This window comes from Lygodium microphyllum, chromosome 4, assembly GCF_053477565.2.
Source record: "Lygodium microphyllum isolate KBCC chromosome 4, Lygodium_microphyllum_v1.1.10, whole genome shotgun sequence".
NCBI classification, from domain to species: Eukaryota; Viridiplantae; Streptophyta; class Polypodiopsida; order Schizaeales; family Lygodiaceae; genus Lygodium; species Lygodium microphyllum.
Genome location: NC_141138.1, coordinates 117,950,044 through 117,973,927, shown reverse-complemented (window position 1 = coordinate 117,973,927; position 23,884 = coordinate 117,950,044). Strand labels below are relative to the sequence as shown.

General features: G+C 41.6%; 1 pseudogene; it reads right to left on the bottom strand.

Moving 5' to 3' along the window:
• LOC148037527 (uncharacterized) overlaps nucleotides 1–4,665 on the bottom strand; it is a 30,171-nt pseudogene extending 25,506 nt beyond the window's left edge.
• Between the last annotated feature and the right edge of the window lie 19,219 nt (nucleotides 4,666–23,884).

Here is a 23,884-nt window from a genome sequence, read left to right as displayed (position 1 = left end):
GGCCAGGACAAGATCACCTTCTTTGAACTCCTTGTGCTTGATGAAATTGTCATGACAGACCTTGCCTCGCGCTTGAGTGGTTTCCATACACTATAGGGCCATCCGTCGAGTCTCATCCAAACATTCTAAGTGTAGGAGGCGGCGTTGTAGTGACTCATCATTTCCCAAGCGTTCTTTAACTACCACTCGCAAAGAGGGAAATTCCAATTCAACAGGGAAGATGGCTTCTGTACTATACACTAACTAGAAAGGGGTCTGTCCTGTAGCTGCCTTATGGGAGGTTCTGTATGCCCATAGGGCCTTTGTAAGGCAATCGTCCCAATTGCGATGATGTGTGGCAATCGTTCTTGTTAGGATCGAGCAGAGGATGAGATTGTGGACTTCAACTTGGCCATTGGCTCTGGGGTAGTAAGGAGTGGACTTACCATGGTGGATCTTATACAGCTCTATCAGCTCCTCCATGATTTTGTTAAGGAAATGAGTATCTCTGTCACTTACCAGCTTGAGGGGACTACCAAAATGGGTGATAATATTCTCGTACATGAACAGAGCTACGTTGTTACCATCATCCTGCTTCAGAGGTTTAACTTCACACCACTTTGTGACATAATTCGTACATACTAAGATGTATCTATTTTGCTTCCGTCTAGTGGGTGGATCAATGGGACCCACAAAATCAATCCCCCACTTCTTGAACGGCTTTAGGGGAAGAATAGGTTGTAGTGGCATGGCACTTGTTTTGGTGGGTTTCCCCATTCGCTGACAAGCTTCACATCTCTTGCAGTAGTCATATGCATCCTTGTGGAGGGTAGGCCACCAGTATCTTGCTAATAGAGCCTTTCTGGCACAATTTGATGCATTTATTTTAGGGCTGGTAGGACCCTATTTCCTCCTTGGAATGGAGCATTTTTTTGAAATTCTGAAGGGGGGATATATACAAGTTGTTTTGTTTTATTCCATTAGGCCAAGAGGGCCGGTTTTTTTCAGGGTTTTAATACTTTATTTCCTTAGGCCAAGAGGGCCATATGTCTGTTTGGTGCAAGTGCGTTTAATGGTTTTCTGTTTTAGTGGTTGCATTACACAGATTGGATGACATGCTTGGCGGGAGCCTTTGCTGCGGAGGAGCTTCTTGTGTCCATTCCAAGTGGTTTTGTTCCCTTTTCGAGTGTTTTTGCCTTAAGCAAATAATATTATTGTTTTTTTGTTTGTTGGGGATCGACAATCAAGGCATGAAGTCCCAGGGTTTGGTTAGGTATATCTGGGGGAGATTTGAGCAGTCGTCTACCTCTTGTTTGGACATTGTTGGGTGTTCAGGACCTGTGATAGAGGGTAGTCCTTGTGACCCTGTCCTACCTACTTGCTAGGTGGTTGTTCTAGGAGTCCTTGTTAGTGTGAGGCAGTTAGAGAAGCATGCCTAAATATCAAAGAAGAGCAAGTTTTGAATCTATCTAAAAATAAAAATTATAGAGGTGTGTAAAAAGGGATTCTAACCCCTAAATAAGAACAAAAAGGAAAAAATGAAGAAATTTTCTAAAAGCAATTAATTATTGCCTTGCGAAGGCATGGTAGGTTCTTGGGGATGAGTTAGTAGACCTGAGGCCAATGCCCTATCTTCCTAGGGGTAGCAGCTAGCCGAAAAGAAAAGAAAGAAAGGTTGGAGCAAAAAGAAAAGTAAGTGCTAATAACAGATTACATGTTACCTCGTAAGAGCTTGGTGGGTGCTTGGGTACGGAGTCATGACCTGAGGCCGATGCCCTATTCTCCTTGGGTCACTCTACGCTCAACTCCCTCCTTTTTACACGTGCGAGTATGGAAACCCTGAACAGAAAATGTGTTATAAAAAGAAAATATGATGACCAGGCTATAGGAGTCCTCACCTAGTAGGAGGTCCTAGTCCAGTTGTCCTAAGTTAGATAGGTAGTTCAGACGACCACTAGGATGACCTCTTTGATAGGCTTTTTAGCCTGTCCATGTTTGAGCAGTTGGTTAGAGACTCGCTATGGATTTCTGCCAAATTATGTTGGGCCTCTCCCTTGTGGATTTTCATGCCTTGATTTTGTCAAGGGGTAGGGTGAGAGCTGTGATGTGTTTTGTTGTGTATTTTTTATATCAGCTTGATGCTCTTTATGATTATGCTTTGAGACCTTTTTTGGAGCAAGAAGTGCCAAAGAACAAATTTTTATAAAAAATCAAATGGTGGCTGATGGCCGAGTTGGAGATTTTCTAGATGCATTTCGATGTCAAGAATCCAACGCAAGTCTCCATTCCACGATCAGAGGTCGTTTGATCCCCCATTTAATCCCCACAAGGTTTGGCATTATAAAGCAGCTACTGGATCCAAGAGCCAAAAAGTATGCGATGAAGGCCAAGTTTATGGATTTCGATGCTCCGAAGCCACCTGTCCATACAGATCTCGAATTCGAGTCCGGTTGCTCGCTCAAAACCAAAATATCCACTTGGTAATAGTGTGAACACAAAAAAACTAAACTAGTTATTTTGAAGTTATAACCTTAGGCTTCATAAAAGCCTTGAAATCAACTAAAATTTTGACAAATAGGAGGGGGAGGGGGCACAATTTTTTTTGTGCCCCTTCACCTGATGCCTCTCCGATTCACATCATTCTAGAGAGGGAGAGAGAGATTCTTGATAAAAAGAGAGAGAGGAAGGAGATGTGTATAATTTTTTAAATTTTCATGGAGCATTCAGAATTTTGAAAATTTAGGCTTTCTCTCTCCTGTCTCCTCTAAGTGGTTGTTCATATGCATCAATTCAAGAGAGAAGGGGAAGGGTTGTGATGACGAATCCAGAGTAATTGATGATGTTGAAGTGATGGAGGACGTAGATCGGGTTGAGAGTGCGTCAACGGCAAAGAAAAAGCATCAGTGGCCTAGCATCTACGAGATACAAGCCTTGGAGTCGCAGTTTTTATACATAAGTGAGCGGTTCTTTTGTTTTATGAAAAATGGTTGAAGAAAGTGCTTGATTTTGTCTGTTTTTTATTTCCCATGTTGCATGCTTGCTAAAATATGAAAGAAAAACCAAAAAAAATAATGGTATAATAATTTCCCTCGAAACATGCAAAACCCGCAACTTGCAATTTTGATAAAAATAATGGAATTTGGAATTTTTATTGAGTGTTTTGGGGTCATATGGGATGAAAATGAATATAAAAATGATGTTGAGTGTTCTCGATCGGTAAGAACTCATAATTCTGAAATATCACATTTTTATGAAGAAATAAATGAGAAAAAAATAGATTTCTCATCTAAAAAATTAGAAAAAAATACATTTTACGTCTATAAGCGTATAACAAGGATGGAGCATAAGCATCAAGCCTTAGTGAAGCCTGTTCCCATGTTATAGTGTGTTTTCATCAAATTTTACATGAAAAACTACAAAAAATGAACCCTACACCTACCCAACGAATGCAAAACCTAACCAGTAGGAGGGAAGAGGGATTATGAAGGTGAGCAGTTGTCATTGAAAATGTTTTAAATTTTGATTTTTTTGATTATGCATAGCATGCAAGCTGATCACTATTTAAATTTAAGAGAGACTAGTAGCACAAGGAAACTCAGTGCTAGTCTCTAGTAGTGCCACAATTACGAGTAGCTTGGAAATCATTAAAGGATTGGTTTTGCACCTCACGTGGCTGGTTTCTTTATCATTAAATGCTTGAGCACGAGGTGTGTTGTCCACAATTGCATTATGCATTTTACATGGTAACTCTTGGATGCATTGCAATTGATTGCCAATTACATGAACTACATTGAGTTGTGAGGAAACCTAAGCTATACGGTAGATGAATGGTTTCTTGGGGGCAAGCTTGGTAAGGAAAGATCAAATCTCTTGGATCGTTCAAAATATATAGGAGTGGAGACTATTTGTATGTGCTTTATATTAGAGCAATGCATTGAGGGGCCAATCCTCTCAGTGTAAGAGAGATGCAGTGGGGCCACGACATTCAGCTAGAGGGGTGCCTCCTTTATGTTTGGGTTACGTGGTATATTATATCAAGATGTATGGTATCTCCCTTTAAGGAGTAAGAAAGGGCAATCATTGGACTACGTTCTATTACAAACCCAATATGTACATTAGCGAGGGCAGTGTGGCCCTTAAACACTCCTGGCCGCAAGGCCATGTGGGTTTGTCTTGTGAGTGTTATAGAGGCCCAACTAGTGCCTATAGCTAGTGTCGGGCCCGTTTTACGTTTCGACAGTGACTTGGAATAAAACAAGTCCATTGAACAATTCAAGGAAATCAAAAAATAACAATGTACTTGCTTTCTCTTCTCCACTTGTTTTGTCTGGAAGTTTCTTATGGATCAGTGTTGTGTACACTGTATAGAAAATAGCTGATACAAGGCAGAGTAAGTTGCCCCACACTAGATTAGTAGCTATGCTGCTACTTGCCTCTAAATCTAATAGGCTCACAACTATTGTCCCTACCATACAAAGAAGCACACTCCATAGCTTTACCCATGTGAACTTCACTTGCATAAATTTCAAGGATATGAGGAATGTGAACAGACTGGAAGTTGAACTTAAGATTGTATTGGAGGTTACTGTTGTGTACTTGAGAGATAAAATTGAATGTGAACTGTGCAAGGAACCAAAAGGGGCATATAAACAAGCTAGCACAGGCGATTTCTTTCCTTGTCCACATTCGCGGGGATGCATAAGGCTATGAGGCCTCTTCTGTGACAGTCAATTTTTCGTAACCAGCATCAACATGTTCTGTCATGCTGACCATATTATCAACTGAATTAGATTTCTCAACATCCCCATCTTTTGCCCTTATTTAAACACCTTGCTCTTTTTCAATCCCATCCTCTAGAAGGTTTCGGTTTTTGATCCCACACCTTTCGGTGTATAGACTGGCATGCTGAGATCTGTGTAATGGTGTTGCCATAGCCGAGCAAATAACAGCTACAAGATTTGGCTCGCTTCAACAATAGGTAAGTATACAAGAAAGAGCATGTTACAGATGTAGGTGACTAGAAACGGAGAGACTTTGCTATCGATGACCAATTGGAAAATGAAGCTTGCCAAAATTTAGATGACATGGATCTAGAAGCTCCAACTGAGGTATGTCCTTTTGCCTATGGATCTAGAAGCTCCAACTAAGGTATGTCTTGATGGCTATGGCTACCATGGAAGCTAGCCACAATCTAGATGACATAGATTTAGAAGCTCCAACTGAGATATGTCTTGCTGGCTATGGCTACTATGGAAGCTAGCCACAATCTAGATGACATAGATCTAGAAGCTCCAACTAAGGTATGTCCTGCTAACTATGGCTGCCATGGAAGGTCAAGTGAGAATAGAGGTGGAAACTAAGGTCATGAGCTAACAATGAGCTGACCAAAAGTAAAGAGGAGCTAAGAGAGTAGAGAAGGGAGGTAAGCCATGCCCAGCATGGCTCTGATACCATGTTGAAATGCATGGATCTAGAGTATAGCTATGGTGGATGGAACACAAAGAAAATGTTCATAATGGCATAGATTAGAGAGATCAACTGTTACTCAAGTGAATTAGGTTACAAGATGGAATCTTGGACTCCCTTCCCTCATTCTTGTCTTGTACCAATCTTTTCGCTACGCAAAGGAAAGGACAACTAGATCCACAGATTCCTTCTTCCTTGCAAATAGTACTTTCTAGATCTATGCTTCCACATCTAGTTTCTATTATTTAGAATGCTTTGGAGACAGAGAAGAATGCCACCCTTGAGGAAATGATTGAATCAACTCACAAGCTTGGTATTCTCAAGAGACTGTAGAGTCGCAAAAGAATTTTATTGATGAACTTAATTAGAAAATTGCCTCTCTTTTTGTTCCTCCTCCAGCCACCATGATGTCTTCTTTGTTGTCTAAGGAAGAATTAGATCATTTGCAACAAAAGGCTAAACTATGTGATCGATTTTTTGCCAAAGTCAAGTGCCTTCAGCAGTGTATGAATTGTGTCCAACAAGATTTTTTCCATTATGCTAAATTGGTGTCACCCCCATCATCCTTTTGGATTCAATATCAATAGCAGCACTTTGCTTTGTATATCTCCTTGAGTAATGTGTATTTAGAACCTCTAGAGGATGGATGGCATAATATGTGGTCAGCAGATTTACTCAAAGCAATATTTGACAGATTTGTTGATGACTTGATCTTTCATGAAGCTCAACTATTCTCTTTTATGTATCTCCAAGGAGATCTACATATCCATGAATGAGGAGGATATAAAATTATATAGGAGATGTGATTTTGCAAGTATTCATGTATGTCCATTCAGCTAAAATGATTTTGTTTGATGACCTAAAGGCTTATCATCAACATACATTATGGTGTAAAGGCTATACTTAGCATCCACCTTTGAAGGATGATGTTTTGGAACCTTGCTGTCGACATAGTGTATTTCACAAGTCAAATATTCATCCATTGAGATCCCAAATGTTGAATCATATTGCTAACAATCCTTTATTCACTAAGGATTTCTTCTCAGCTTTTGATTTTCATTGTTCCATTTATCCTTATGATCCTCATGATATCCTATCGTATTCTTTAATCTCCTATTGATTTCCATTGTATATTGCCATTCTCCAATCTAATCTAGATAGTATTCCTCTTTTATCTTTTACTCTTGCAGTTTCCCCTCACATTCCAATTTTTACTACATGCCCCTTTATTGCTGATCTTATATCCTTGCCTACTCCTATTGAATCTACTTTTGTTGTTCAAACTATTCCTTCTGTTTTTCCAATAGAATCCCTTCAGAAATTTCTACTTTCTTTCCCTTCTTTCCCACCCTCATTATCCCTTCAAATATTTTTGTTCTATGATTTATCTTACCCCCTCTTCACTATTCTCCTATTATCCCTTTACCCTCTCCATCTGATTATATTAATCTTCCTCCCCAATCAGTTGTGGATACTCCTGGATATAATAGTGATATCCTCCATCGACTGCAGTGGACATTGAACAATTCTTTGATAGGACCAATGTTTAATTGGCCTATCATTCATGGTTCTTGAGCCCGGGGGGTCCACTAGGGTTTACCGTATGGTACCACGTGAGTGTAAGGGAGGGGGTTATTTAAGGGAAGAAAGGTACATTTTATAAGGTAAGGTCCCATAAATAGGGGGTAGATAAGGGGTATTTTCATATATTTATTGCACGTAGGTGACATCTCCTTACTACCACTAGTGAATCCCTCGTGTTCCTGGGACACTATAGTGTAATGTTCCACTTCTTATCTTCAATTTGCTAGAACACATGCTTATTCTGAGGATACTTGAGTATGCTTAGCATCTCATTTTTGCTGATATCTTGCTTTTATGCATCAGTAGTCTCACCTAAATACTAGGAAGAGTATTCTTGAACTTGATGATTAATATAAATGAGGATGTGGCTGTTGCTCAGATGGATATTCTGTATTATTCTGCACAAGTTTTTCCTGCTAGATTTATTATCCTATTGGGAAGGATGAGTTTCTTACAATTTCTTCAGAACGTGCCTCTACATTTTATGGATCAGAATAAGAGTTTGGAATGTCTCAAGTTGAGTATGAAGTTCAATAAAAAATATATTCATCCTACATAGTCTGTGGACACTCTCTTGGATGTTTTGATCCTTTTCAATGAAAATATTCTCCTTTCTCTTCAGTTTTTGGGAGCATGTCCCATTTAGACTACATTGTCTTGTATCCGTGAGTTGTGTATATGTTCTATGGTGTATATGTGGTATTTTATCCCTCTTGCATGGAGTTAAAGATGAAGATGAAGCTGATTGAGAAGATGAATAATGGTGGTTTGAGATTTTACCCATGCAATGGATGCTTATGGCGAAAGAAAACAAACCTCTTATATTATTTAAAAGTTTGTCATGAATTTCTGTTTCAAAGCTACGATAATGGATAAATGTGTTTTCCTTTTGTTGCAATTCTTTATTAGAAATAGGTTATGAGTTGCGGTCATGTCTGGATGGTGTTTCTTGAAGAAGCTAAAGAAGATCGAGCTAAGCTAGATCTTGAACTTATATTCTCTCATTCCTAGGTCACGAGGACACTCCCTAATTAAGTATGGGGATATATTGAGGGTTGAGATGACTTGATTTTTTTACTGACTTTTGTTGTTTTTAAAGACTTGATGGTTGATTTTTTATGGATTTTATATGATGATTAGTTGTTTTGGAAGTGTTTGGGAGTGTTTGGGAGTGTTTTGGATTATTTTGATTATGTTTTGGAAGCTCATGATGTTTTATAGTGGAGATATGATGTTATGGCATGTTTTGTTAATGCCCTGTTATTGTCTGATTTGTTCTGTTTAAGTCTATTGAGCTTCTATTTTGCTCTGTTTTCCTTCTGTATAAGGGATTGGAATAGTGATTGATGAAGTTTGAGAGTGTTTGGAATCTTATTGATTGATTCTTCATGGTTTTTAATGAATTAAGTTGAGCTAAAGGCTTTCTGATGTATTTTTGTTAACCCTCTATTGACCATCAGTAGAGCCTCTATCTCTATTCTATTCTATTCTGTATGCCTCTATAAGTGTGACGATGGATGAATGTGTATCTTGTAGAAGTTTTCCAACCTTGGAAAGAGATGAATATAAGTTCAAAATAGCTTGAAGAAGTAAAAGAAGTAGTTGCGGAAGAGTTGAAGTAAAGATTGAAGTGATAGTGATAGTACTGAGCTCTCAAGGGGCACTATAGTGGTCATGGTGACCTATCTTCATACCAAACATACTTCTTGGGAGGGGTATCCAAAATCTAAGAGGGATTATGGATTATGATTCTTGATTATCTCATTGTACTATTGAGAGAGAGCATGTGAGAGAGAGAGTGTGTGTGTGAATGAGTGAAAGATAGCCAAATCTATGCAAAACAATGTATCTATGAGTGAGAAATTGTGAGAGAAAGCTATGGAACCTTTGAAGAAGAATACTATGCGATGATTTTCATTCAAAGTGGTGTATTATTTTGTGTTTTTGTGGTATCTTGATGAATTCTTTGAAGAATATGAAGAGCATAATCAATGTTGTTCAAGTTAAAGCCATGGGAGAATTGTTTCTATGAAGATGCATGAAGATTTCTCGTTCCCAGTGTTCTTTTCCTTGTAGTGGTCAAACTAAGTATGAAAAAGATGTTTCTTGATGATACAAGATAGATATTCTTAGAGTATAATCCCTATTTCCTTGGTGTTCCTCTTGGGACTCCACCTTACCATTTCTTACAGTCTAGCTAGCTCCATCTTCATTTTTGCTAGCTCTCTTGACTCTAGTCAACGTTTTCCCCTTTATCTTGGGTGCTTGGGATTGACCGTTCGCTAGATGTTTGGGCCCTTTTTGAGGATCTATAATGAGCTTCATCCCAATTAGAGCTCCTAGAGCTTCTCTCCTTGAGCTAGTCGTCCACTTGTATGGCCTCTTCAAAGACCCTAGGTAGTGCATCTCTTTGAAAGCTCAAGTTTCCTGCCAAGGCCTTGTAGAGTTCCTCACTACGTATTCCGTTGATAAAGACTATGGAGACCTCTCTCTCGGTGGGTCATTTTTTAGTTGGGATTCTCTTATAGAGACTTCGTATATGGGTAACATAGTCCCTAATGTCCTCTTTGTCCTTCTACTTGACATTTATCAGTTGAACTATGAGATTGTCAGAGTACCCAACCTTAGAGAATCTCTTAATGAAGAGAGTCTTAAGGTTGTTAAAGTTATTGGATTCCAACATGTCTAAACTTGTGTACCATGTCCTAACCTTATCGCCTAGGCATAGTCCAAAATCTTGTGACCGACGATGTTGATCAAGATCGGTGAGGCCATTAGCCTCACAAAACTACTTGAATTGTTCTATGAAACTATATGGGTCGTTGCCCAGCTGGTATTTGTCTAGCTGGTTTGCGAGTGCACGGATCTTTGATTGGCTTTTGGAGCCCTAGGTGTCTCCTAATCCTACAAGCAATGAGGTTGCTAAGGCTGCTGCACTCTACTCCGTTGACATATTGTCAATGAGCCACTTTGTGAGAAGCTCACTCAACATTAAGTTTGCCTCTAGTGCTCTATGTGTATGTGTGTGTGCGTGTGCGTGTGCGTGTGTGTGTGCGTGTGCGTGTGCGTGTGCATGTGTGTGTGCGTGTGTGTGTGTGTGTGTGTGTGTGTGTGTGTGTGTGTGTGTGTGTGTGTGTGTGTGTGTGTGTGTGTGTGTGTGTGTGTGTGTGTGTGTGTGTGTGTGTGTGTGTGTGTGTGTGTGTGTGTGTGTGTGTGTGTGGTCTTGTTCGATTCCTATTCGCTAGAGCTAACACCCGCTCAGACTTCTCACATCTCTATGTCCTGCCGCAATTTCCAAGTGTGCTACTCTTGGTTGTAGGCTGCGATCTGCAATGCCTTATGTGCTAATTTCCTCTCTTCCTCAAGATCTGCGATGATGTCCTTTGATGGCCTACCATGGTGGTCCATTTGGGTTTATAGATCATATTTACTCACCATTTGTTAGATTTTGACAGGGAAATCTTCCAAGTTGAGCTTTGTCACTTCCATGGTTCGCACTACCATGTCTATGGCCTCTTGCTCCACCAAGTTATTGATGAGGTTGATCTAGTCTCAGGAAGTGTTGTGTCTCCAATGGTGTCAATCCTTCTACGTGTCTGGTTTTCCATGTCGGGTCTCTCTTCTCGTCCTATAGATTAGGATTCTTAATAGCCCGTCTAAGTTTAAGAGTCGTCTCCTATTGGTGGGTTCGTTTTGCTTATTATTTTTGAATGTGTTCTCAACTTATGTACACTCCAAGTGTGTGTGGTATTCTTTTCATGCATTGTGCAAAATCAGGCTTTCAGTTTTCAAGAGCCATCCAATGCATCTAGAGGGCTATCTAAAGTTTTCCATGTTACAGAAGGTGCTCTTTTTCGCCGACTGTGTGTTGGATCTATCTATTTTCACTTCGAAATTTTGGCTCAATTATTTGACAAGGTCTGAAATCTCAGTATCCGATTCTCATAATTGGATGTTTGGTCCGATTTTCAATTTTGTCTGATTTTGATGTGTCCAATTTCCAAGCGGTCCAATTTTGGAAGGTCCAAGTGTTCATAGTATGAATCAGTATTTTTGGATATCAATACCATGAAGTAAGTCATAGCAGTTATAGTCCATGGAGTGGCAGGTTGAGGAGTGCACTAAAGAGAGTAGAAATTACACAAGGGAAGAAGCCTATGGGTGAAAGTTTTGAGGATGAGCCTATGGATGATGAGTTTGGCATACCACATGTAAGAACTCCAGGGAAAAAGAGTGCAAGAAAGTATGTTCCACCACATGCAAGAAGGGTTGAGACATCATCTAGTATACTGCAGTTGAGGAGTTCAAATAGACTAAGGCATTTGGTGGATAGATTGACATATACTGGCTTCATGAAGATGCATTATGCATACTTGGTATTGTTTGTTGAGCCCACCTAGTTTGAAGAGGTAGTTGGAAACAAAGATTGGAAGAATGTTATGGATGAAGAGATGGATGCACTAACAAAGAACAAGACAAGTGCCGTCCAATATCGGATGGTTCAGAAGGGGTCCAAATCCAATTCTCAGTCTTGTGTCTGATCAAACGGTTTGAAGAGTGTCTGGGTGTTCGATTGTCAAGAATCGGGCAGGACTAGTTATTTAGAATCAGATGTCCAAGTTCGATTCCTAGAATAGGACACTGTCAACTTAGTCTGATTCCCATGGCACAACAACAATGAAGGCAAAAATCTAATTCGTGGTGACGATTTATGGCATGTTAGGTCACATACACTTTCAAAATGCAAGCATGGACAAGGGACAAGGTTTGTATATACTTGGAATGGTTGAAAAAGTCCTGGACAAGCCAATCAATCCGCTACAAGCTCTAGGTATCTCTTATATATATATATATATATATATATATGTTCGATTGTTTAGAATTGGACAGGTATGATTATTTAGAATCAGATGTCCAAGTTCGATTCCTAGAATGGGACACTGTCAACTTAGTCTGATTCCCATGGCACAACAACAATGAAGGCAAAAATCTAATTCGTGGTGACGATTTATGGCATGTTAGGTCACATACACTTTCAAAATGCAAGCATGGACAAGGGACAAGGTTTGTATATACTTGGAATGGTTGAAAAAGTCCTGGACAAGCCAATCAATCCGCTACAAGCTCTAGGTATCTCTTATATATATATATATATGCTGAAGCTAAAACTGAGCCTTCAGCCTCCCTTCCTTGGGTCTTAAACCTTCGTTCCAATACCCAAGTGTTGCCCCGTTAGTGCTCATGCCTTGTTAGTGGATTTCAACCCCATTTTTCCCTTGTTTTTGCCCTGTTTTGGGCCAGCTTATAGCAACAACCCTAAGGTGATTCACTTTGATCTCTTGATCCTATCCTACTCTAAATGCAACAAAAATTAAAATCAAGTACTAAAATGATTTATCCTACTTGCCAAATCATCAAAACCCAAAATACTTACTTGCATTGAAGATTAAACTCCAAAATCTCCTACTTATATCAAGCACCCATTCGGGGATGAAACCCTACTTCGACACTCGATTTGAAGCATGCAAGTGCTCAAGCTTGAGTCCATCAGTCCCGGCCAATGGACCCAAAATGTAGTGGAAGCTCACGTGCTCGACCGCCAAGATCCATGAACTGCTTATTGTTCAAGCGTTTCAAGTGAGCTCTAATGGCTATCTCTCAACTAGCCAACACTCTTGCGATCCTACGGGTGTAGTGAGCTTACCTTGATGCCCGAATGAGTAGCCTCCTCCCTCAAGCACTTCGATAGCCCCATGATCCTAGATGCAAGCTCAAGCAACCTCAAGCCTCCTCCCTCAAGCTCCATCCTCCATAGTCGCGTGTGAGATAAGAGAAGAGAATAGAAGAGAGGAAGATAAGAAGAGAGGAGAAGATGGAGAGCTTCTCCTCCCCGGTCCCTCACCCTCACACACTCACTCTCTTACACTCTCACACTCCCTCTCTCAACACAAGCACGTGCAAGCAAGAAGGAGAGAAGAAGAGAAGAAGAAGAAGCCACTTTAGCCACACACCAAAGAATACATATAACATTTGTTCATCTTTAGAGGTGCTTGGTTCTTCTTTGGATTTTACCTTCTTTTCTTCTTCTAGCAAGGAGGCCATAATATCAACCAGTTTAGGACTAGGCATGTTGATCAATGTAGTTGACACGTTATTATAGTCAGGAGGAGGCATGCTTTTTAAGAACACACCCATACAAATATTTTCATCCATCTTAAGATCAATTCCTACAAGCTGAGTTAAGAGACTTTCCATGTAGTTTAAGTGAGTTGTAAGAGATGTGTTTGATTTCATATCTAGCTTGAAAAATTCAATCAGTAATCAATACTTAGATGAATTTGATTGTGCACCAAACAAAGTATCTAATCTCTTCCATGTATCATTAGAGGTTTCACAGGTATCCACATGGTGGATGTACCTGTTATCCAATTCTATCTTAATGGTGGCATGTGCTTTGTCATCATTCTTTTGCCAAGTAACTACAAGGTCTGCATCTCGAGGATTCTTCTCCTTGCCATTGGTAATGGCCCAAAGACCCTTCTTTATCAAAATGAGCTTGATGCAGGTTTGCCATGTGTGAAACCCAACCCCTTTGAACTAAACAATTAGAGAGTCTTTGCCCATGTGCTGGAGTAGAAAATTAGCACCAAAAGACTTAGATTTGAGTAGCACAAGATTTAATTGTGTCAAAAGACACAAGGAATATAGCGTCAAATAACACTTGATAAGTATCAATAGATACTTTTAAGCAGTTGAGTTTGATGCTTTGATGCTTGGATTTCTCCCCTCCTTCCTGATTTGATGGGAAATGCTTGATAGAAATAGCTTCAAAATGGCTTCACTTGATTGAGGTTGATCAGTAACGAAGTTGACTTGTAGTGTGTTGAAAAACACAAGCAATGGTAGCATAAAATTTCACTATGCTTAATGATTGTACTTCAATGAAAGCTTCAAATCTTCAAAATCTTTCCAAGGCTTGCTTGTTGGATACTGAAATATTGCTGGAAACTTTAATTCTTAGTGGATTAGAGTGGCAGAGGGGGTTTAAGTGGCAAGAGAGAGAAAATGAAGGAAAAAATGAGCTTGAAGGTAAGTGGCTATGGCTACCAGTTATGGTTTCAGAACAACAGTCTAATATTTTCGCTATAGCAGCTCATCCACTAGACCATTTGAGTTGAGATTTTGTCAAGAGGTAACTTGTATGATAAACTTCAAAATCCTTATGGTAGCCCTTGAAATTGTGAGGTGTAATGATGGCACCATCAATTGAACAACAATAGGCTTGCTATGGCTTCTTGCAGTACCACCTTTGAGTAATCTTCTAATATCTCTCTGCTAGAGTGGAATTTTCTCAAGCCCTCTTAGGTGAAGTAAGTCACCTATATGACCAGAAAATGCCCTATGATAACTCACGGAATAATGCTCACAGTAGGGTGAGAGAATTGACAGCAACAAAATTTGTGCTAGATCTATGTATTTTCAACAATGTTGGACCATATGTTGCACAATATCAGACAATTTTGGTCTGGAAAGATGTGCCTTAACCTGAGGAACAACTCTTGAGAAGAAAGCTCGAAGAGATATGGATGCTCCAATAGAGGTAGATATGTGTTATCTATGGCAGCCAAGAGAGATAGAGTGAAGATGGAGATGGAAGATAAAGGGTTTATGTCAAGCTGAGCTAACCAAAGGTTGAGAGGAGCCTTGTTAGAGAGAACTAATCTTGCTCCAACAAGTACTAGCTAAATGACCAGACTTCTGACATATGTTGCATTTAACATTTGGATAATTCCTAGGGAAATGTTGGCCACCACACCACTTACAACTAAATCTTGGGGGGGGGGGGGGGGGGGGCGCCCTCTTCAGGGCATCAACTCCCTATAAAATTATATTGCTTCTTAAGGAAATTGACATCAATGGCTATTTGCCTATATTATTCACTAATCATGTCAGTATAATGCTTCATCATATCCTTGATTTCGCCAAGGACATTCAAGGCACTTGACTCATAGTCGTGATTATCTACCTATCACTCCATTGGCCTAACCACTTGATTAGGAATCGGATGTTGATTTCCTGGAACAACAGTAGGATTTGTCATTTGGCTTCCAGCGTTTGGTGGAGCCATCTAACTAGCCATAAGCATGGCCACACTGGGAGGAGTTGGCAATATAGGCACATTTTGAATCATACTTCCTCTCCCATTGGGAGGACTCATGGGCATCCCTTGATTGCCATTCGTCAATGCTAAAGTATTTCCAATGCCTAGACTCTGATTCTAGTTTTCCCTAGAGGTATAAACGGCTTCTAATTGTGATTCTACCTCCCCTACTCTCGTAATAGCCGTATCAATGTCGACAAGAGTAACACTACTCGACTGCACTTGAATATTAAAGTCTAACCCATTCAAAAAGTATTGCAACTGAGCAGTAGCTGGAATAGGAATATAGGTTTATAACTTACGAAATATTTATAGGTTTATAACTTATAGGTTTATTAAAATAGCCATAACCTTTTATCCAAAACTCAGAAATCAAATTTTTTCAAATCATTGTAATCACTACAAGGATTTGAGCTAGTACCGACGCCGATTAGCGACGGCGGATAGCGGCATCGCTATTGGCGTCGCTATTTGCGTCACAAATGCAATAGCGACGCCAATAGTGACACCGCAGGGAAAAAAAGCGCGGCCGAAACCAGAGCGCCGTTTTCATTTTCTTTTCTTTGCCTTTTGAGAGCGAGAGCGAGGGAGAGAGCGAAGGCTTTGTGAGAGAAGAAGAGGAAGAGACTTGCTGCCGCCGTCGCCGCCGCCACCGCCGTTGTTCGCGAAGGAGAGGAGGAGCCTCGTTGCAAAGAGAAGCCGCCCACGCTTGCCATATCTCATTGGTGAGTCTCCCTCTCTCTTTCTTTTGTTTGTTGAAGGTTTAAATCGTTCTCTTTTGCTTGTTTAGGAGAGGAAATGAAAGAGAAGGAGAGGGAGAGGGAGAGAGAGGGAGAGAAAGAGAGGGAGAAAGAGAGGGAGAGGGAGAGGGAGAGGGAGAGGGAGAGAAAGAGAGGGAGAGTGCATTCTCTCTCTCTCTCTCCCTTTTGCTTGTTTAATGTTTAAATTACTTTCTTTTTTGCTTGTTGAAGAGAGGAAACGAGAGAGTAAGAGAGAAAGAGAGGGAGAGGGAGAGGGAGAGGGAGAGGGAGAGGGAGAGGGAAAGAAAGAGAAAGAGAAAGAGAAAGAGAAATAGAGGGAGAGGGAGAGGGAGGGGAAGGAAATAAGAGAGGGAGAGAAAGAGAAAGAGAGGGAGAAGGAGGGGGAGAGTGCATTCTCTCTCTCCCTCTCACTTTTGCTTGTTTAATGTTTGAATCACTTTATTTTTTGCTTGTTTAGGAGAGGAAATGAGAGAGAAAGAGAGCGAGAGGGAGAGGAAGGGGAAGGAAATGAGAGAGGGATAGAAAGAGAAAGAGAGGGAGAGTGCATTGTATCTCTCCCTCTCCCTTTTGCTTGGAGGATGTTTAAATCACTTTTTTTTTGCTTGTTTAGGAAATGAGAGAGAAAGAGAGATAGAGAGGGAGAGGGAGAAAAAGAGAAAGAGAGGGAGAGGGAGAGGGAGAGGGAGAGGGAGGGGAAGGAAATGAGAGAGGGAGAGAAAGAGAACGAGAGGGCGAGGGAGGGGAAGGAAATGAGAGAGGGAGAGAAAGAGAACGAGAGGGAGAGGGAGAGGGAGAGGGTGAGAGAAAGAGAGAAAGAGAGGGAGAGGGAGAGGGAGAGGGAGGGGAAGGAAATGAGAGAGGGAGAGAAAGAGAACGAGAGGGAGAGGGAGAGGGTGAGAGAAAGAGAGAAAGAGAGGGAGAGGGAGAGGAAGAGGGAGGGGAAGGAAATGAGAGAGGGAGAGAAAGAGAACGAGAGGGAGAGAAAGAGAACGAGAGGGAGAGGGAGAGGGAGAGGGAGAGGGTGAGAGAAAGAGAGAAAGAGAGGGAGAGGGAGAGAAAGAGAGGGAGAGGGAGGGGAAGGAAATTTAAGATAATAGACTTATTGATAATGGTATGCAATGTGCTTTGCCATGGGCCATGTACTTCATCAAAATGAACCCAAAATTATTGTTATAGAATAAGAAACCCTTAAATTGAGTATAGGATAATTTCTCTCAGGTCTTATAACTATGAGTAGAATTGATTGAAATAAATTTTATTACTATAGTTATAAAATTTCATAGATGGCGCGCATTAATTTTAAAATGGATTACTTATACTCAAAGCCGAGATATAACAAATAATTATCTATCGGGACAAACAAATCGTTGAGCATGATACAAGGCCGAGATATAACATCGGAAAATCTCTCGACTACTATATACAATGCAAGGTTTATGGTCAACTTGCAACTTGACGTACATCTCCTACATCTCCAAAAAGCTATCCATTTACGCCTCGTTTGCTGTAATGTAGATAAGATGGCAAACCAAGAAGGTCTTATTGTTCAAGACCGCGAGACGTATCTTAATCAGCGTGTCCCATGTCCTTGCTCTCAATGCAAGTTGGCAATTAAACGAAAACGCCGATTGTCTATAGAACACGTACGACGATTTGGCGAGTTTCAATCTGAGATCATTGATCAGGCGATTGCGGATTTTCAGCAAATGGTAATTTGAAGTTAGCATTTTTCATGCATTGTACTCTCAAGCGTATTGAAAACCATACACAATAAGATTGGGTCTTGTTGGCAAATTTTGTATCCAGGGGGGTGATGTCTCGACCCAAGGGGGAGTGCACCCTTTGCAGCCAATTAGAAGAGTTCGTGGACGTGTGATGGATGGATTGCATGAGCCAATCGACCACTCGCAAGGCCCATCTATACCGTCAATGCCAGAGGAGACAGACAATCTTCCCGACTTGCCTATAATCTTGGAGCCTGAGATGGAGGCAATGATCGATGCATTGATTCCCATGGATGTTGAGACATCTGACCCGCTTAGAGAGGAAACATCCATACCATTATATGATGGGTGCCGAGTATCTCGGTTGAAGACATTGCTTGCACTCTTAAGTGTGCAAGCAAAATACGGTTGGAGCGATACGAGTGTGACTGAGTTATTCAGGTACCTTGCACATAGACTTCATTGTTTTTTTTAAAACAGTATTATTGCAAACATTTGTGTTTTTTCAAGGTGTTTTATGATTTTTTTCAGGTTATTGAAATATCATATATTGCCACCTGCAAACACCATGCCTGAGTCTTGTGATGATGCACGACATGTTTTACGGAAGCTTGGCATGGACTACAATAACATCCATGCATGTATCAACGACTGCATATTGTTTCGAGATGAATACGAGACTATGGAGACGTGTCCAAAGTGTGGTGCTCACAGGTATCGACAGGACTTGCAAGGGCAGACCATCCCTCAAAAAGTTCTCAGACACTTTCCGCTCATCCCCCGCATAAACCATATGTTTCGCACATCTGCCATGGCAAGCTTGACAACGTGGCATGTGCAGAATAGGTCCACGGATGGAGTCCAACGAATATCAGCAGATTCGCGCGCATGGAGCCACATTGACTCTACCTTCCCAGGCTTTGCGCGAGAGCCAAGGAATCTTCGGCTCGGTCTCGCTATGGATGGTGTGAACCCATTCGGTCTGCGCTCGACTTCTTACAATGTGTGGCCTATAGTGCTTGTCAACTACAACATTCCTCCATGGCTTTCTACGAAGAAAGGACATCTCATCCTTAGCTTGCTCGTCCCGGGCCGCTACAAAGTAAAAAATATGGACGTGTATCTTCGTCCATTAGTCGATGAGCTTAAGATTTTGTGGGAGGAGGGGGTCACGGTGCAAGATATGAGCAGGCGCGATGGTCGGCGGTCAGCCAACATTCGAGCCATTCTCATGTGGACGATGCATGACTTTCCGGGATTGGGAGAGTGCTCAGGTGAGCAGACCTTTGTTCTCGCTGGTAATATCTATATTTTATTTCATTCAATCAAGTATTCACTAGGTCGTGGATCGCCTTGCAGGTCTCGTTACCTCAGGTTATCATGCATGTCCATTGTGTGGGCCACAGTTAGCCTCCCGAAGGTCACGAACCATGAAGAAGATGGTATATCAAGGACACGTCACTTTCTTGCCGGAGGATCATGAACTCGGGGAAGGTTTTCTTGGATGACCTCCAGCACGTATGAATGCTGCAAGTTGGTACGAGCTGAAAATGGTAAACCCGGAATCACATCCAAATGGAATGCGACGGTTCTCAGTTTTCTACGAGTTGCCATATTGGACCTACTTACAGGTCAACCACTTGTTGGATCCCATGCATATTTTCAAAAATGTGGGCAGCTTGCTATGGGACCACATCACAGGAAAGAGAGACACTATAGGGTCACGAATGGATTTAAAGGAGGTAGGTAAGATGGAGGCGCTTTGGCCGCAGTCGAGTGCTGAAGGGGGAGTGCAGCTTCCTCGCGCTCCCTGGGTTTTGTCTACCAAAGAAGAGCGCATTGTGAAGCAAGTAATCAAGTCTATCCACACTCCGACGGGTATGATGCGTTCTCTCAGGTCCGCATTTTCTAAAGATGACCAAATGTCTGGGCTAAAATCCCATGATTGGCATAAGATATGTCAGGTTTGTGAACAGAATGGATTTTAATTAGCGTGGACATTTTGAAATTTGAAAAGTGACCATTATTCTCAATGCTTTCTCATTTGTGGCAGTTTGTCCTACCGATCGTGATCGCGGGATGCCTAACTCCAGAAATTCGCGGGGCCATTTACAAGTTGTCGACTTTGGTGCAATGGATCTCACAGAAAGAGATTAAGACGTCCTCTATTGAATCCGCAAGGCGGGGAGCAGTTGAGACGGTCTGTCTCATTGAGAAATACCTGCCCACTAGCATGCTCACGATACAACTTCACCTTCTTGTGCATCTTGTGGACGAAGTGAAGATTGCTGGACCTGTCCATACACGATGGATGTTCTTCTTGGAGTGCTTCATGAAAACCCTGAAAGGCTTTGTGCGACAACGAGCTTGTCCGAAAGGTAGCATGGCGGAAGGTTGGTTGGTGTCAGAGGCGTTAGTGCATATCTCACAATAGCTACCAACGGTGGAACCAGACAATGAAATGCTATGGACGCTGAAGGACAATGATAGGCTGACTGGAGATGTGGTGGTTGGAAATGGGGTAGAAAAAAGAATGGATGCCTCAATGGAAGAGAAGGTGAATCGCTTTTGTATGTTGCACCATGCGTCCATGGAGACGTGGCTCGCCAAGTACCAGATTGTAAGGCAAGATCAAGAGGAAGCATGAGCTGAATTCCGACACAGTACGCGTCACCGACTGATTCGATATCATGAAGGCATGGAGGAGATGCCGAGGTTTATGTCAACACGATGGTTGCATGGAGCCTTGACCGCAGCATCCAGCGAAGGGACAGAGGTCTCAATGGAGGAGTGGGAGTTCTCGAGGGGATGTAGTCCAAAGGTAATGAGGGGTTTAGAATGTGTCGTATCTAAATTTGCTTGCTACATCTAATTTGAGTGTTTCAATGTGCAGTACAAAATAAATAGTGCAGGGTGGTCGCGCGGACGGCATTTTCGAGTGGAGAGTATTGACCAAATGCGCTCCACAATGGACTGTGGTGTCATGGCAAGGTTTGAGCAAGAGAGCCAGCGACGAGCAATGGATCCGAACACGGTTGTGGATGAGATGGAGTATTTTGGAAACTTGCAAAGTATTATTATGGTGGATTATCGTAGCTTCTCCATGATACTATTCGATGTGCAGTGGTTCAAAGTGGTACTTGGAGGAGCTGGAGCAACAGTTCGACGAGGTCCATCTGGATTTCTCGAAATAGATTCCGAAAAAAAATGGATGGATTTGCGCGACACCTTTGTGTTGCCAGCCCATTGTGAACAGGTACAAATAGTCATTTGCTTGCTAATTGTAATACAACATGGTTTATGTCACAATGGTTTGAAGTTGCTTTGTAAGTGTTTGTGAATAGGTAATCTTCTATCCAAACCCTCGACAACCTCGATGGTGGTATGTTATACCTTCAACTCCTCGAGGTGCGAGAGTATATGATCAAAGCGATGTTCCAGGCATAGATGAAGAAAATATGCAAATAGAGGGATCGATATTACAAGGGGTGGAGGCCACCGCAAGCTTGGAGCCCGCATTGGCTAACAATGATGGAAATACAGAAGTCGTAGAATTTTTTGAGAACGAGGCAGACTCGTTCTTTTGTGGTGACATGTCTATCGACCTTCCAGTGTATGCAGAGTTGTGTCAGGAGATTAACATGGGACCATAGAATACTTCATTCTTGGAGAATTGTATTACTCAATTCGTTGTTTAGATCTTCCATAAAGGTAGATAAGATACGCATTTTAAGAGGGATTTTTCAAAAATGATTTATATTAATGTGCTTTGTATAGTTTAAATTGATTATTCTAACATCATTTTTTATCTGTGCAGGTATCGACATTTTCAGGATGAGTCGAGGGATGAGCGATGAGGAGTTTCAGGACATGATGGCACGCATGTCTCCAGATCAGCTCGCGAGATTCAGAGAGATGGCAAATTAGGAGCTGTCTCGTTCTTCTTCAGGGCTCTCTGCTAGATCAGCTTCAGCTAGATTAGCTTCAATGCGATCAGATGCTTCAGCTTCGAGCAGACGATCTCGACGCTCGCGACTTGGGCCAGAGGGAGGGACTGCGACTGCAGGAGGATCATGGAGGTGCTACTGTGGAGACATGGACGTGATGTCTCCGTCTCATCGTTCAGCTGGAGCTACGTCACCTCCAGGATTTATCACACCTGTGGGGACGTCCACTCCAGTTACTCCGGCTTTTGTGCAGCTGTCGGCAGATGGCACGCCTTTTGGTGGCACCCCTTTGAGTGGCACTCCGGGAGAGCGTACCCCCATCGGTACACCGGATGTGCAGGGATCTCCTAGATATGCCCAGGAGCGTGGACGGAGATGGGAGAGGGCCCATCTTAGGCATACTCCTAAGGGTTATGGATACCTAGTGGATGGCAGGTCAGGAGCCATCATCATGAATGATGAGGGGAGGAGGGTGATGGCTCGCATGAGGGAGTTGTGCCAACAAGTTTTTCGGCACAACGCCCTGGATCATTGGAGGAACATACCGGAGGGGAGCAAGGACTACATAGTAGCATCCTTGCACGAGGAGTTCCCGGTGCCAGTCGCAGTGGATAGATTCTCTACGCGCTGGATGATGGATTGCATACGTGCATACATGTCACATAGACGATCCGACGCATGCAAGGCAATCAAGAGTGGGGCTCCAAAGCCCGAGTGGTTAGATGCAGACGACTGGCGCCGACTGAGGGAGGAGGCTACAAATTCGCCAAGACATTGGAGTCAGTTGCGGGAGGCGGCGAGGGCACGAATCGAGGCCGGATCGGTACATCATCTTGGGAGTGGCGGCCACAAGACATATTTGGAGGACTTTGTAAGTTTCTCTTTTGTTTTGCTTATTTGTTTTTTTGAGATATTCTTTGTACTGACAATCATGTTTCTAACAATTAGCATTTTGTTTTCTTTGTAGCACTCTGTTACAAATCGCGATCCGCAAGGCCTTGAGACTCGATATGCAGAGAGGCACGGTTTCAGGGTATTGATCGACCGATTGTATAGATGCGGCGGCCTTGTAAGTCACTCATCTTTCTTGTCCGTAGTTACCATGAGATATTTGAATGCATTATTGTATGGTGGATTGATATGTTGTTTCTTTTTCTGCAGAATCCGTTTGATGCTCCTTTGCAGCGGGACGAGCTTTCGGGGGACGAGGATTTGTAGCTCGCCCTTGGATCCTTAGAGCTCACACACCTTTAGTTTTTAGTCGCCCAATCTATGTAGACATTTTCTATGTATTAGTGATATCGTTTCATGATTGTACCAATCGCATTTTATGCGATATCATGTATTTATTTCATGTATCAGTTTTATGATTTCAGTATACATTCTTTTTGTTTGCAAACGCTTTATATGCAACAGTGCAGAAACTATTTTGTATGGCTCTCATACAGCACACTGTGCTATATGTGGTAGGGCAGCTTGCTGCCCTGCCACAAATTTTTTTTTCTCTGTTACCGTCGCTATTTGCGTCGCAAATTTACTGCACGCGTCGCTATTGGCGTCGCTATGAGCGTCGCAAATACTCTGCAACCGTTGCTATATGCGTCGCAAATGCGACGCATATATGGCGTCGTCAATAACGACGCTTTTTGCGACGACGGGGGAAAATTTTGTTGTTTGTATTTTCGTCGCTTTAAACGTCGCTATAAGGTCTATATCTTGTAGTGAATCTTGGCAAAGAGCTCTACATTACAATTTTCTTACTTCACCTTAACTTTTGAGAAATTATTTAAAAACTCAAAATTTAATTTTGTGTTTTTCCATCAAGATTTCCTACCAGTATCTCAAAAAAGTCAATAAAACTAATGTCTTCAACACTCCCAAAAATTATTACTCTTTAAGGTTACTAATGTGCAATTAAATATGCAACATCCTCGATTACTTCTATCACTAAATAGTATATAAAATATGCAACATCCTCAATTACTTCTATCACTAAATAGTGTATAAAATATAAGATACTAAGTGGATACATTTAGTGATGAACACATACCAAAATTGTTTCAGCCAAATCCAACTGGTAGATATCAAAGTTAATGTTGTCATGTTTACTCTAGATAGGAACATTAGAAATAGGCAATGTTATATATATAAACAATCACAACAAGGGGACTAGAGCGTTACATTTTTCTCTCTCCCTATAAACTCATGTAAAATTATTAAAAAAACCATTTCAAGAGAATGCCCATCCACTAAACTAACCTT